A 12,887-nucleotide genomic window follows, 5' to 3' on the forward strand; every position below is an offset into this window, starting at 1 on the left:
TCTGACTAGAAGACTGTGGAAGGGCAGCAAGTTTTTTTTAATCATTTATTGCAATCTAACTCTACCTCACAGGACAGTTGTGGCCATCTGTACCACCTTGAATGTCTTGGAGCAAGAATAGGATAAAAATTTATCCAGTATAGTTGCCATCTCCTACAGGTCATCTCCAGGATATTTTAAGAGAAATAATTTAGCATGTCCACCTAATAGAATGCAAGGTTCTGTAAGTAAGAACAACAGGAGAAATTTTTTTTGTGCTTGCATGCTTAGCTAATGTTGCTTCAAGAGAAAATTAAAAAATGAAGAAAATTGGTGTGTTGGTGGGGACTGGTCGTGACAAAATGCTATATATGAATATAAAGTCATTTTAGGAAAAGAGATGTATTAAACAGTTACATACAGTGCCTTTCAAATTGCGACATATAACGGTAACAGGTTCCTAAATAAGGCAAGATAATGTGATTGCACAGTTACTAAACTCTTAGAGGTTCCTTATACTGGGCTCATGTACATCAGTAGAGTCCAATATTCCTATGAGCCTCTGCTATTTTGGGTTCATCACAAACCCTGCTTACTTAGGCTGCTGCGAAATTTAACTTAGGCCTCATGTCTTATGGTAAAAACCTGTTAGATTTTTCATAAGTAAGTCTGGTATACCGCCTGTGTCTGATAGAATATATCATGGAGTTCCTGTCTTGCCAAGATCTCTCATAGTGATATCACTGTTGGTAAGAAAGGAGTTTAGAATTTTTCAGCATTTCTAATCAAGTAGGTGCTAATACCTTTATTACAGAGTAACTGGCTCTGTTCATACGCAACAATAACCCAGGGTTTTAAAAACCCTGGGTGATTGTGAGAAATCCAGCTTGTTGGTGCATGTGTCTTGATTACTCCTGGTAGTCAGACCTGCCAACAGGCCTGTCAAAACAAGCAGGGGACATTCTATCCCTGGCAAGGTTAGCATTATATCTAAACCTGGAATGCTGGCTTGTATCTCCCCTGACAATTCAGGGTTATAACCCCTGGCAAAAGAGCAGGCAGGAGACTGCTTCACTGGCTGTTAATTACAGGCAGCTTTTTGAAAAAAAATCCTGTAATCTTTCATTTGGTTGATTCTCAAAGCTGCTGTTAAACCAGCATGTGCCCCCAATCCACCTTGCTGCTGCTGCTGCCCTTTCTAAAGAAACAGGAAGCTGGAGGAGAGAAATGTAAGCGTAATTTCCAATTAAAAAAGGCTTGAACAGAGAGAACTACACTCTGTGACATGCCAAATGGAGTTTATGAGCTATTAGGTTCTCTTTGGCTCTGTTCAGCAGCTTAGGTAGTTAGTCCTGACAACCTGGCTGTGGTCCAGGGAGGAATAATTGCTCTCTATCCAACCATATTTTCTGCTAGGATTGACTGATGCAATAGTTTTATGCTCAACGGAGGAAAAGATGATTCCTTATAATTGTTACAATCCAATTGCACCAGTTCTTTACATAGCTTGTATTAGCCAGATGCATTGTGTTGTTCTAGAGAATAGCCAGGTTCAGGTGATAACTGAGGGGGGAAAGCCACAGTTGTTTATTTTCCCTGCCTGTGCTGGTTGTGCTCTGCTCAATTTGTCCAATTACCCTCATGGGGTACAAATTGCTGTGCTGTCTGAACCCAGCAAGGGTGGCTTCCAAACCACACCAGAATTCTACAGTATGCCATTGGTTCTGAGGTGATTTGGTAACAACCCTCATTGTGCTCACTGCCAGGTTCAGAGAACACAGAACCTGAATGCCACAAGAGGTATGTATAGTGGAGGGAAAAGAAGCCACCATCACTTCCTTCTCCTTCATGATTCTGAAAATCCAGCTAATGAGTAGGAATAATAGATTTCTACAAAAAAAAAATTACTGACAATATTTCTTTAAAAATACCCCTGGCTTTTCAGTATGGCATCAAAATAAATAAGCAAAACCAGTTCCCTAAGTTGGGAACTGTTTGAACTTAAATGTTACCTCTTTTGCACTAAATTGATGACAGCTGCTATGGCATAAAATCTGTCATATCCAAAACCTGTGCATATATTATTTTTACCTTGTGCATGCCTGGTATTATTTATTCTGTTTTGTTTCTGTATTGCCCAATAATTTAAGCATGCCTGTGCATTGTACAACAGTTCCTAAAACAGGATCATAATACAGTTAATCATAAGATTATTCCAAAGTACAAATTTTAAAGAAAAATGCAACTAAAATGAAATTTTGTACAGAACGAACCTTTTGAAACACATTCCTGAGTGCTCCCTTCAAGTCATGATATGAAGCCTTAAATGCCTTGGGGTGCAGGACTATCTTAATCTTAGCCTGAATGGATGACAGAGGTGGTGCCAGATGGACTTTAGTGGGGGGATTGTTCAACAGTTGGGGGGCCATCACTAAAAAGTTGCATTAAAACAGCTTTTGAAAGTATGCAAACCTTTTGAACTTCTCATTAGCCCAAAGGCAGCTACGTATAGCCAGCTGCAGATATTAGCATTTCTCCTTTAAAAAAATGTTTATGAAAGATTTTGAAACGTGGTATGGGAATATACAGCCTGCTGTATATTCCCTTGAGTCAGGGCATTTGATCCTTGCACCTAAGCACCCTTAATGTGAGAACAGGCAGGCTGATGAAAGAAAGAAACAATACAAATCAAACACTTCAGAAAAAATAAGGCCGTTGCTGAAAGTTAATCTTTGCTCGAAGGGCAGTCCAAGGATCCTTTGTCACCATCCATCTTGCCTACTACCTAGCCTTGCTTGATGATCAAATAATTCAAGAAATTTGGGCCAAATTTTCCTGCTTTTCTTACAACTGGCCTTGCTACTGCAAATGACTGTTCATAGGCTGCCTGATCTAACAGTTCTGACTCACTCCACATTCTGGACCACTGCTGTTTCCTTTGTGAAAACCTTTCCTGTTTTTCTTACTTAGGACATTTATATTCCCGCCCTGCCCCCCCCCTTTTTTTTTGGTCATGGAACTCAAGGTCATGGAACACCAACCAGACAAAGGACTTGTTAATCTCAGTAAGGTGGCTAGCATAATGTGCCCTTAGACTGTGCCCTAGCTATGTCAGACATTTTAAAGAAAACTTCCATAATACTGTGAATGCTGTCAATGTGCAAAATAAGTACAGCCCAAGTGAGAGGTGTAGCCAGCCAACTTACTATAATGTTGGAGATGCAAGGTAGTGGCTAGAATTTGTTAAAGGACTATTGGCTACATTTCTTGGAAACTTGTTTGGTGAAGTGATGATGCCAAGGAACATCCTAGCTAAGCCAGGATAGGAGTAAAATTCAATATTATAGGAGAGACAAGTGTTTTTCTAAGACATTAGCTTGCTTCAAATGCAGCCCTGCGTATTCCATTGGAATCTCCAAAATGATGAGAGATTTTCAGGCTCATGCTGATAGGCATTTAGAAGAGTAGTTGAACTGGAAAGGGACTTTAAGGCCACCAAGTCCAACCCTTCATTCTGCTTCCATGTGTCAGTCACCCTTCTGGCTGCAGGCCACACCTTTCCAGCTTAGCAAAGGTGATATGACACATTAGCTCAATGTATAGCTATGCAGGAAGGATAATTTCCCACAAATGATTATTTTTACACTTGTATGCTGCACAGCCAAAGCTTTCTGTGCAGTTTCCAACAATTATAACTGTACAATGCATCATAGGTTACAGTATAAAAAATTAAATGACAGTATAAAACAAAGATAAAAGCCAAAAGCAAACCTCAGAACAATGCAAAGATTTAAAACGAAGTAGTTTTAAAGCAGAAACCTAAAATATAAAATGTCTGTGGAAATGCTGGCACCAGAGAGAGCACAAGGTAGGCATCATGCAACAAACTCTTGGAAAGCTCATTCCACAGCTGTGATGCTACAACAGAAAAGGCCCTCTTCATAGTAGCCGCCCACTTTGAGTCCTTTGATAGGGGCTCCCAGAGAAGGACCTCTCAAGGTGGTCTTGTGGCCCACATAGTTATGTATAGGGGAGATGATCCTCTGGGTCGCCTGGCCTCAGCCCATGTAGGGCTTTGAATCAGGCCTGGACATGGACTGGCGGTACAGAAGGAAAAGTCCTCACATAGTGTGATCATGTTGACCAGTGCCCTGCTAATGGTCTTGCTGCCCTATTTTGGACCAGCTAAAGTTGCTGGGCCATTTTCAAAGACAGCCTCACTTGTAATGCAGTGCATTAATCTGGACAAGATCTTGCGTGAGCACATAGCTAGACAATGCTATCTTGTCTTCAGATAAAGATGCAGCTGATAGATCAGCCTAAGATGGTAAAAGGTGCTCTGTGTCACAGTTTATGCATGCCTCCCTCTAGTGACAGTCCTGAATCCAAAAGCTCCCCCAGACCTGATCCTTAGCATGAGTGCAGCATCTCCAGAACAGTTTGAATATCACTTAGCTGGGGAGATAACCACCCACTAATAGTTTTGTTTGAATTAAATCTTCATTTATTGGCCCTCATCCATGCCATTGCTATACCCAGACACCCAGAAAAGCCACTGCCTCACCTGGATTTGATGATAAGGAGAGAGAGCATCATGTGTCACATGTATATTGATAGCTTCTCAGCCCACACTTCCAGATAATCTCCCTTAGTAGTTCATGTACATGTTAAATAACATGAAGGACAAAACAGAGCCTTGTGGAACCCCTTAGTGTATCTATCAAGGCACTGAGCAGTAGTTCCCCAGCACCACCTTCTGGAATCAGCCATCCAAGCAGGATTGGAACCACTGAAGTTCAGCACTCTCAGCTGCCAGCCCATACAACCTGTCCAGAAGGATGTAATGATCAGTGATACTGAAAGCTGCTGAAACATCAGAGAAATCAACAGCAACATTCCAAGGACAACCAAGGCCATTTCTATTCCAAAACCGGCCCTGAAGCCTGATTGAAGTGGGTTTAGAAAATCATTTTTATTCAATATGTGTGGAATTGAATGCAACCTCACCCAGAAAGGGATGTGGCAACAGGTCCACCTTAAGCCTTTTTAGGGGTACCTATTAAATAGGCTGGCACAGCTCCATTTCTCAAATAGGAATTTGCAACTGCCTAGATCCAAATGAATATTTCTTCCTTAGTATATGTAACAGTCCATGAAAGGCAAGGGTCAGGTACACAGGTGGTCAATGGGACTTGGTCAAGCCCTGTGGACTTCAACAACTGAAATCCATTCAATGAAAGTGGACGAAATGATGTTCAGGACATTATGATGCACTTTGAAGAACAGCAGAAACCTGTCACAGCATGTGACCAAGGGTTCCACCAGTTCTCTCTCTGGCCCAGATTATTGCTCCTCAACACAAGCACATGAGGTGCGAGGGACCTTATAGGATTAAATTTGATCAATATATTATATACAAGTAGTAAACATAAAGAATCTTATAAAAATGTGAATAAATAAATAGGTTACATTTTCTAAAACATATTCAGTAGAACCCCCATACCTGTGATCTCAGTTACCACAATTTCAGTTAACCCCAGTTGGTCTTAGCCCTCCACATTCACAGAGGTGAGGGATGCAGGACACATGCAAGAGTGGAAAAACTGCAAATATCTTAGTCTTCACACCCACTAGGAAACAAAACACATGAGTGAGCTAGTTAGTACCAAGACAAAGAATGTGGCATCCCCAAACAGAGTTCCTAGAGATATTCACAGAGAGAAAATCCCTACAGATATTTGCAGTTTTTTACTAGGAATATTTGCAGTTTTCCCACTTTTGTGAGGGTTCTTCTAACCCTAAACTCCTGTGAATGTAGAAGGCTGACTGTATGGTACATAGAGTTGGCTACTATCCACAGTTTCAGACATCTTTTGGTAGGGCTTGAAACCTATTCCCCATGGACAGAGGGAATACTGAATATCAAGTATATCAGCATCATAACAAGCATACACCAATGGAATTGCCATTTTGACCAAAAATAATCTTTCTGAGGAGCTATACATACAAGCTACTCTTCTTAATAGATAGCATACTGAGAAAAACTGCTTCCTAAATATTTTAAATTTTTATTGGTGGTCTACAGACTCAGGCAAAATTGCCAATTATACTGGGAGTTGAATAGTTTCTCTGGAGAAAATTTCAATACTGTATTGGATGTAGGTGTCCAGTGGCTAATAATTTAAGAGTAAATATCCAGAAGACTTCCCTTTGTAACAAAAGTCTGTCTGTATCGCTGTATTGTGCTAATGTGTTTTTCCACAGATATCAGTGGGTGCTCCTTAAACATAACTGATATCTAACCTGGGACCCTGAGATAGGGCCTCCTTATGCATGACTCTCAAAGTCAGTGTTACAGCCCACTTCAGTGGATGACAATGTATGGGGATAGGGGACACAATTATTCTGTGCATTCAGCAGAAACAAATATTGGTCTTTCATAAGCGAATATTCATGCTGATGCTTTCTGTGCAGCTTGATCAACACAGGATATATTGAATTTCATAGAGAGGGAGAACTAGTACAGGCCAGTCCTTTGTGAATTAAATATAGCCTGGAAAGGTGTGTGAATAACTATGCTGCCATCTGTTCATCAAAAATGAATCAGAATGGATTTCTTTGTATCCTGGAAAGCACCCTCCAGAATTCTTGCAAAAATTCATCAAAAGCCACATACTGCCAGAATGGAACAGATCCTTGTTTTATGTATTTCCAAAGTGAACATCATTTGAAATAGAACTGCTTTTTTGTCACATAATACTCTACCAAGTTTAAGAAAAAGTAATAATAAACCTCAATAGCCAAAAATGATTTACAGAGCCAAAGACTTTAGTGAAGGATTGTCCAATTCTTATCATGCTGTGTAATGAGAAGACAAACCCACCCTGCCAATGGTGGAACTGAACAAGTATGGCATATAAAACCAAGAAAATTGATCTGTGATGGCAGTAGAAAGCAGGTACCCGGTGAAGAGAGATGCACTCTGTATGTGCTCAGACACTCTTCTCTTGTATAGCACCAGTCCTTCATGACAGCTGTATGTAAAGATATAATTTATGTTGCAAGGAAACCTGACATAGAACCTCTGCAATATTCCTATCAATGAAGGCCAAGCCATCTGCTTTCTGTTCTGAGAGTTCTTTCACTAAATGAACAATATTAAAAAAGTTAAATTGAATGACTGAGGGAATGAAGGAATAAAGCAGAAGGTAAATTTTGCAATGACTGTATTGGTGTCCCTTAGTATGCCACTTTATATTTCTTATGGGAATGAATGACAGCCATTCACCCTTAATTTACTCAGAACTAGCAAGTGCTACCAAATTCAATGCGACTTAGACATTAGTAAATAAGGTGCAATATGGCTGGATGGCAAGTATTTATCCTAAGTGCAACATCCTTCCCCAAGGATGAGGCACCCTCAAGGTGAGTTGTGCAACAGTTGTGAGTTGTGTTGTCTCATCAGCCCCAGCAACAGGACCATTTGCTAGGCAGTCAGGGGAAGATGAATGTTGTAGTACACACATCTGGAGTGTGCCAGCTTGGAGAAAACCGCACCAGCATGTCATGGAAGGCTGGGCAAACTGAAGGGAATATGGGCTAATCTTCATTTTCTTATATACTCCCTTCTCTAATTCTACAAGTGATGGGAAGTCCCTGGGTCTCCACTACAAGGTTTGGGTGAAAGAGCATCAAGGACATATAGTGTCTGTGTAATATATTTTTGCATTTTAGAGATATGCAATCATAGCATGCTGGAAACCAAGAGACAGTCTTTTCCAGTAACAAGCAAGAGAGCTGCTAACTCTGCACCCTAAGATGCTTCACCTTCAGTCAAGTCTCATTTATCAGCCTTCAAATTTAACAGAATGCAGCTCCAAAGCTTCCCTTGGTTTTCTTTCTAGTTTTGAATAATGTCACCTCCTGAAGAAGGCCGTAGGGAGAAAGAGCACCATGTAGTTGATCAGAACCATGGCAGAGCAATGCTACTCTAAACATCTAGAGGCCCTTGGGATCACTGTGATCAGAAAAGAGCTCCCATCTCAGAACTGAAGTTCTGTGTTCAGAGTTGCCTCTCACCCCACAACCAGTGCAAAATGAATCACGCCATGATAGCTGCATCCCTGAGATTATTACAGTGAATTTGGAAAAGGAGGGAAGAGGCATTCCAGGGGGCAGTGAAAGGCAAGAAAATAGGTTCTTCAAGATACAACTACCTTCCTTCCCCGCTTGAAGCACCTCAACTTTAGATAGCAACCATCTAGCAGATTTCATAGTGAGAAGTACATGGAGGTAAACATTATAGGATACTCATAATCCTCCAAGTTCAAAGGCTTTCAGGCATCCCCACCTACAAGACTGTCTGTTTCCAGAAGACTTCTCCATTATGCAGTCTTCCCCAGCTCGCTGCTCTCCAGATGTATTATCCCACAACTCCTGTTTTCCCCAGCCACCCTGAAGGTTTGGTGTGATGAGAGTGGTAGTCCTAACACATCCCAAGAACACTATATTGAGGAAGGCTGTAAATACTTACATCTTGTCCAGGAAATAATATAATTTGGATAGATAATGCACACACTTAGACACACATTAAAGCACCCAACAAGATTTGCTGTTAATTATTTACAAAGGCATTTCTTCAGTCAAGCATTCTGAATTATTGCTGTCAGTTCTCAACAATAATAAACACTTCCCCACTTCACATAAAGCTTTTTTTTCTCATTCAGACCATCAGAGGCAATAATTAACACTAGCAAAACAGAGATACTGGGTTGGATCCAGGCTTAGTCATACTTAGAATGGATTCAGTGGGCTGAATCCAGGATCTGTCCTCCATGAAAGGAAGGGTTCCACCCATGGAAGGCCCCTCTGTCTGATTTTTTGTGTTCCTTTCCATGCAATATTCCATTTTTCAGGGACTCCTGACCTTCTGTTTATCCTTTTCAGGGCTGCTGTGAGAAAGAAGAGTACGGAAGTTTCTTTAGTCAGCTCAGTTGCTCACACCTAGCTCTGCAGCCAACCCATGGAAATCAGTGGGACTTAGGTTAGACACAACTAATTGATTTAAATGCGTCTACTAAGTATAGTTAAGTCTAGATCCAAGCTGATGTTTGCTTCCGATCAAAAGCCATTGTCCTCAAAGTTCAAACCCTCTTTATAGGAAAGCAGACAGTCTCATGTTTCCTTTCACCCGGACCACCAGTCTCCATTTTTCAGTTAATTCTTTAAGATGAATGGATCCACTGACATGGACTGGGCAACCCAAGAATTCATTCTGGTCATCAGTCTCTACGTATTTATGGTATTGTTTTCAGTTCCTGATCTAGACAGATCCTGGAGTGGGGAACAATAAAGAGATAAGACCAATAATAAAAGTGATGCACTGAAAGCAAGATAACATTAAACCTTGGCTGGTCAGCAAGGAAGCCTTTTTAAAAAAAGATCCTGAAAACAAAGATACAGCATTAGATACCTCCTGACCTTCAGAGACAGGGAGTTCTGAAAAAGTTGAGTCACTACACTAAAGGATCTTCTCTTGGTGGACTCCAATCAGGCCATAAGTCCATGTGGAACCACCAGGAGGCTAACCTCTGATGATCTCAGTGGCCAAACAGGATGCTAAGGGACAAGGTGCTCTCTCAAGTATTTTGGTAGCAGGCTGTTGGGGGCTTTGTACCCTAGTACCAGAACCTTCAATCTGGCCAGGTAGTGAATAGGTGATCGCTAGAGTTCCTTCTGCAAAGGAATTGCAAGCTGAAAAGGGGTAGCCCCCGACAACAGCTGAGCTACTGCATTCTGCACTAGCTCCAGCTTCTTGAGCAGCTTTAAGGGCAGCGCCACACAGAGTTCATTGAATCTTGAATTTACTGGTGCCTGTATCACTGTGCTACACAGTAGGGAGGACTGCAAGCTCCATGTCCTGTTCGGTAGTCTTCCATCTCATTCTAGACATCTGTTTCCTTGATGGCAGTTTACCAAGCAGCAGAGCAGGATCTACAGTACAAGAGAGGGCATGCAGATACAATTGAGTCTCTGGCCATCCTCATGCTTCCACAGCAAGAAAAGGCCCTCAGCAGGATCACCACCTCTATCTGTTGAATCTCCAGGAGCATTCAGAAATCCTGTTTCTGCTGGGATGGAGCATCCAAATGAGGTCCCCACTCTTTCAGGAGGGGAAGAATGCTGCAAGTTCAAATCTCACCAGGAAATGGTCTGACCATGACCATGGGATTATTTGGACCCCAGCCCCCCAAATTTTCAGGCTGCTCCTCTCACACCTTGTAGCATCAAGGATATGCCCCTGTTGAGCCAATGACAAGCTGAGACAGCCCAATGGATGTCGTGGAGGCCAAGAAGTCCCAAGCTGGGCCCCAGAGGCAGTCTCAACATGAAAACTGAAGTCACTCAGGACCACTGTCCTGGGTTCCTCCAGCACCCACATCTCTGCTACCTTGGTCAGGGAGAATACCAAGCAGCAGTGTGGGTGGTACACCAGCAGTATCCCCAACTGTCTCTATGGCCTGACACCAAGCAAACTCATCAAGGTCCACTCCAACATGATGTGATTTTCTGGCAACAGAGATGGGAGTTATGTGGATCATGGCACACCCCCTCCTTCCAGCATTGGTGCACCAAGAACCCAGGTAAACAGACCTGGGTCAGGTCAGCTACACCCAATTCAACCACCCAAGTTTCCATAATGAATGCCAGAAGGAGTTGTGGGTAGAGTTGTGTGCTCACCAACAGCACCTTTCTCTTGCTGAGATTTGTTTCTCTTTGCTGTGGTGGCTCCAACTAGTCACCCTTCAGTTGTGCTCTCAGGTCAGCACTGATCGTTGTAGCAACCGGACAAACCAAGCTGTCACTTCCTTACATGATGCCTTTTCTTCAGCTTCATTTAGGAGGATTCCAGGCTGTATGGGCTTAGGCTAAGATCCCTGTTCAAATTTACAGTGAGGTCCTCCAGTTTGTTATTGGGACAGGCTTGTTTCTTCTAAGAATGCAGTTGCTAGGTCCTCCATTCTTATCCAATCTGAAAACATTAAAAGTTTTTCTTTAGGAAAACAAATGCCTCATACTCCTGAATCCTGGTATTAACAACTGATCACTTCTTTCCTTGATCTGATGCAGTTTGGCTCTTCTTACGTTCTTCCATATGCATCTTCATTATGTAAACATGGCACATGGCCTATAACTTAAACAGAAGCATAAGGTTAAATTATGTAAATAAAATGTAAATTTTATAATTACTAAGAAACATTGATTCTAGCAAGCTGTTTTTTAATTTGTAGAGAAGGTTACGTGTGTTATGACTTCCTTTTTTCAGAACATGATCTTCAAAACCTTGTGGCTGCATGCAGCCCTTGACCACTCTCCGTGTCACCTCAAAGCTGGCAAGACTTCACCACTTTCCCCCACATCCCAGCTGATTAGTTGACTATGAAAGAAAGAACACTGCTGTCTCACGTCCAAGATCACTTTTTTACTGCCGCAAGTACAGTAGTGGCAAAGAAACAGCATCTTCTGTAGTGATTGCTGGAGGATGGGAGAGGTGTTGATCTGTGCATGCACACATTTCAACAGGCAGAGAAGGGAGATGGAAGGAATAGTGTGTATATATGAGGATGCACACATGTATGGCTGCAAGACCCCCAGCCAGCTGTGGATGCAGCCCCCAGGAAAGAAAAGGTTGTGTTTCAGATTTCAATATATAAAAAAGAGAGAATAAAAACAAAAGGAAAATACTGGCCATGCATGTTCTCAGGAGCAGAACAAGTGGGCACCAAAGTGTAGGCTGAATGGATTTACACTGCAGAGTAGCACATGGTGAAGGAATCATCTGGTAACTTTATTACATAACCACATCAACAGCCAACTGACAGTGAGTTCAGTCTCTATATTTTTCAGTTTGTACTTTGTGGGCTGTCTTGCTTATTTGGCTTCAGGAAGAAGCAATTGTATCATTATGGCAGAAGAAATTAATGTGAATTCACTCATTCCACATATTTGCTCTTCAGTTCAGTCAGGAAATTGGCTTACAATTAAAAGCTTTTGAGAAGAAGAATATTTCCGGGGAGGATTTCCGGGGAGATGAAAGTCATCACTCAGTCTTTAATGTATAATCAGTAAGGCTGCCCCAAGACTTCACCATCACTATAAACAGATAAAATTAAGAATTAATTCTGTACTTAGAGTAAAAACAATAACAGGGTGTAGGTAAACTGGCCAAAATGAAATTACAGTCATTGGGTGTTGTTCCACCAACAGAATGCTTCTATCAGCAAAAAGGGTGTGCAATTCCAGTTTTTTGTCCCTTACAGTTCTGTTTCTCTGTAATGAACCTTCTGAAGCAGATTTAGAGGGTGTTCCATAAGGGAAATGCTATAGGTGTACAAATAAAATGTATGCCACAAATTAAAAGATGAGAACAAATGCAAAAAGGATCCCAGAGTAGTTGAAAAAACAGTGCGAGCATTACTCAAATTAAGCCCATTAGATAACTGTCACTAGATTGCCATTAACTGCACATTTACCTGGGACTAAACTCCATGGGATTCAATGAGATTTTCTTCTGAGTAAACATGCATAGGTTTGTGCTATGATTTTGGTAAATCAAAATTATATTTTCAACAAGATAAATTATGAAGGCAGATAGTTAAATTGAATTACAGTAACAGGCTTTAAGAAAATCAGAAAGAGAATACTAGCCAGAGAAATCACTGGACCATTCAATAGGTGGCAAAGATATAAATAAAGGATTGAAGAAGAAAAAGAAGGGAAATTGTACAGAAGCTGGAAGAACTCTTTAACTCACTCTTAATTTTCTGCACAAGATGCAGAGAGGCTAATGTCTGAATCATTCTTTCTAATACAGCACCTGAAAAACTGTTTTACATTGAAATAATTCT

Source organism: Varanus komodoensis, unplaced genomic scaffold, assembly GCF_004798865.1.
Source record: "Varanus komodoensis strain SLA01 unplaced genomic scaffold, ASM479886v1 scaffold39, whole genome shotgun sequence".
NCBI lineage: Eukaryota > Metazoa > Chordata > Lepidosauria > Squamata > Varanidae > Varanus > Varanus komodoensis.